At 29.3% G+C, this 3,128-nt stretch overlaps 1 non-coding gene across 1 annotated transcript; it reads left to right on the top strand.

The window, feature by feature from the left end:
* The first annotated feature begins 355 nt into the window (after positions 1-355).
* LOC139887138 (small nucleolar RNA R71) lies at positions 356-462 on the top strand. The gene has a single exon (XR_011772981.1). It is a non-coding gene; the product is annotated as a small nucleolar RNA R71 (small nucleolar RNA).
* Positions 463-3,128: the final 2,666 nt, after the last annotated feature.

Genomic DNA, 3,128 nt, shown 5'->3' with positions numbered 1-3,128 from the left:
CATCGTTTGCTCAACATTACAATCTTTCGTTAAGTGTGGTCCACCGCATTGCTCACAACTCATTTGTATTGCCTGAATATCTTTAGTCATCTTTTCCATTCGTCTCTCGAAAGCATCTATTTTTGCAGAAACAGAATCAAAGTTATGGCTAGAATCGGCTCTAGCCGCTTTAGATGAATGAAAAATATCTTTTTCCTGATGCTACTCATGAGAGTGGGATGCTGTGTTATCAATGATCTTGTGAGCTTCGGTTGCGGTTTTCTTCATAATGGAACCACCAGCTGCTGTGTCGATGTCTTTTCGTGTAGCGATGTCGACGCCTTTATAGAAAATTTACACTATTTGAAAAGTATCTAAACCGTGTTGAGGACATCTTCTCAACATCCTTCCGAATCTTGTCCATGCTTCATATAACGTTTCATTTGACTGTTGCACGAACGTGGCAATTTCTCCTTGAAGTCTCACGGCTTTAGATGATAGAAAGAATCTTTGAAGAAATTTCTCAACTAAAATATCCCATGAGTCAATCGTTCCTTCAGGTAACGATTCTAACCAATCTTTGGCTTCTCCTTTTAAAGTCCATGGGAACAACATAAGATAAATAGTTTCATCCTCAACTTCTCGAATTTTAAATAGATTACAAATCCTATTAAAAGTTCGAAGATGTTCGTTTGGATCTTCTTTTGTTGTACCACCAAATTGGCACTGATTGGTGATCATGTGTAGGATTTGTCCTTTGATTTTAAAATCTGATGCTCTAACATCTGGCTGATTAATGGCGTGACCTTGGCCCGTGCGTGTGGCTCTCATTCGGTCTTCCATACTTTGAGGTTCCGTTACTTCCATAATTGAATTTGTTGAATCTGAATCACTAGAAGATTCTGATTTAACTATTTGTGGTTCAGGAGGAATGATTAGTGGTTCAGGATCTTGGAATTGTCCTTGAATATCCTCCGGATTCTCAGTTGTGAAGTCGGGTTCAAAAAATGGATTATCGAAAATTTGAGTTGGAGAACTTGTTCGACTAGATGATGATTCTAAAGAAAAATCAACGGCAACAATATTGGCTAGATGCCTTGATCGAGTTACAGGTGGTGAACGTATGAAAGGTGGTGAACGTTTTGCTCGGTGCATTCACTGAATATCCTATTAGTTATAAAAATAAAAATTATATAAGTTATCAAATTAATAGACTTTTCTGATTTTGCCCATGTTTCGAATAGCCAATAGATGCAGCAGGTAGCCAGGACCCTTTAAATCGGAAGCCCACAACTCGCCACTAACAAATCCAACTATTACTACGAACCAGAAAATTTGGATGTCTATCAATTTAATCGCTTAAAATAATTTTTCGTTTGAAATTTTAGAGAAGAAATAGAAAATTCTATGTCCTAAAAACTAGAGCGTCGAGAAATAAGAAAGAAAAAGATTGCGTCGAAAAACGTCGAAAAAATAAAAGGTCGAAAAATAAAAATAAGAAAGTAGCGCGTCGAAACTTAAAAGGGATTCTAAACGAAAAACGGAAATTACTTAAAATGATACTAAAATTTTAACACGGCATCGCAAAATTTTAAGCCACCTAAATCTTAGTCTAAAGAAAAAGCACTTAAGGGATTTTACGGCAAAGTCTAAAAATAAAAAGGTAATAAAACTTAAAATAAATATATATATTTTTTTAATTTTATAGACAAAATCTTAAAAATATATATATATATATATATATATATATATATATATATATATATATATATATATATATATATATATATATATATATATATATATATATATATATATATATATTTTAATTTTTTTTTAAAAAATAATTATTTTTATATATTTTTTTTTATTTTTTTTAACGATTTTAATATTTCTTTTTAAGGATTTTAAAATTTTTTTTTTTAAAAAAATTTTTTTTTCTTTTTTTTTACGAAATTAATAATTTTTTTATTATTTTTTTTAAAAAACTTTTTTTAACTCATTTACTATTCATGAATAGTAAATGAAACGAAATTAATTAATTTACTATTCACATAAAAGCGACATGATAGAAATTATTAATTATAAGTTACATAATATACCCCTAAAGTGTTTAATAAATACGACTTTTTAAAACTTTACGATTCAAATTTGATTCAAAATTATTATTATATTTTATTTCAATATTATTATATTATTATATTTTATTTCAATATTATTATATTATTATATTATTATATTATTAAATTTATTAAATTATTATATTTAAATTAATATATCTTTAATCAATCAAAAACTAAAAAAAAAAAACTTAAATACCCCGTGAAGACACAAAAAGTGTCCCTGGCAGCGGCGCCAAAAACTTGATGTGTTCTAGAGGGTGTGTATGAAACGGCTATCAGTTTTATATTTATTTACTACAGGAAATCACCTAAATTAAACTAAAACACAAAAGGCAAGTATACCTATCGTGTAATAATATAGCTAAGGTAAAGTCCGGGAGGTCGATCCGTGGACACTATTATTGGGTGTCTTACTAGGTCAAATTAGTTAATTAAGTAGTTAAACTAGATATAGTAATTATAGGTAACTTTGGGGGGATTTACCGTTTAATGACCGGTTTGTCGATTTTATATTTTAAGCGTACAGATAAATGACGATAATTAAAGTGCGTAAAATAAATAACAATATTAAAATGACAATAAATAAAAATTGCGAGTAAATGAAAGTACGATGAGAAATACAATAAAAGAATTATGCTTATTTAAACTTCCGTAATCATGATGTTTGATGTTTTGATTTTAATTTATTATGCTGGGTTAATTGTCCTTTGTCCTGGATTTATTTGATACCTATCTAGTTTTTGCCCATAATAGTTCATCGGTCATAATTATAAAATGATCGTCAAATTAACCTTATACCCGAAGTCAAATATTCGAACTAATTGGGGATTCGAACTGTAACAAGGTCTTAATACTTTGTTAATAATTACACCAGGTTATCGACTGTGTAATCCAAGATCTTAATACTTTGTTAACAATTACACCAATTACCCTTGTATGTAATCCACCCTTGTTTTAATTAGTCCATGATTATTAATTTACCCACTTGGCCAGAATGAATAATAAATTACCCAACCCAATTGATTA

The sequence above is a fragment of the Rutidosis leptorrhynchoides genome, chromosome 1 (assembly GCF_046630445.1).
Source record: "Rutidosis leptorrhynchoides isolate AG116_Rl617_1_P2 chromosome 1, CSIRO_AGI_Rlap_v1, whole genome shotgun sequence".
NCBI classification, from domain to species: Eukaryota; Viridiplantae; Streptophyta; class Magnoliopsida; order Asterales; family Asteraceae; genus Rutidosis; species Rutidosis leptorrhynchoides.
The sequence above is the reverse complement of the archived record's forward strand: the minus strand, read 5'-3'. Positions and strand labels throughout refer to the sequence as shown.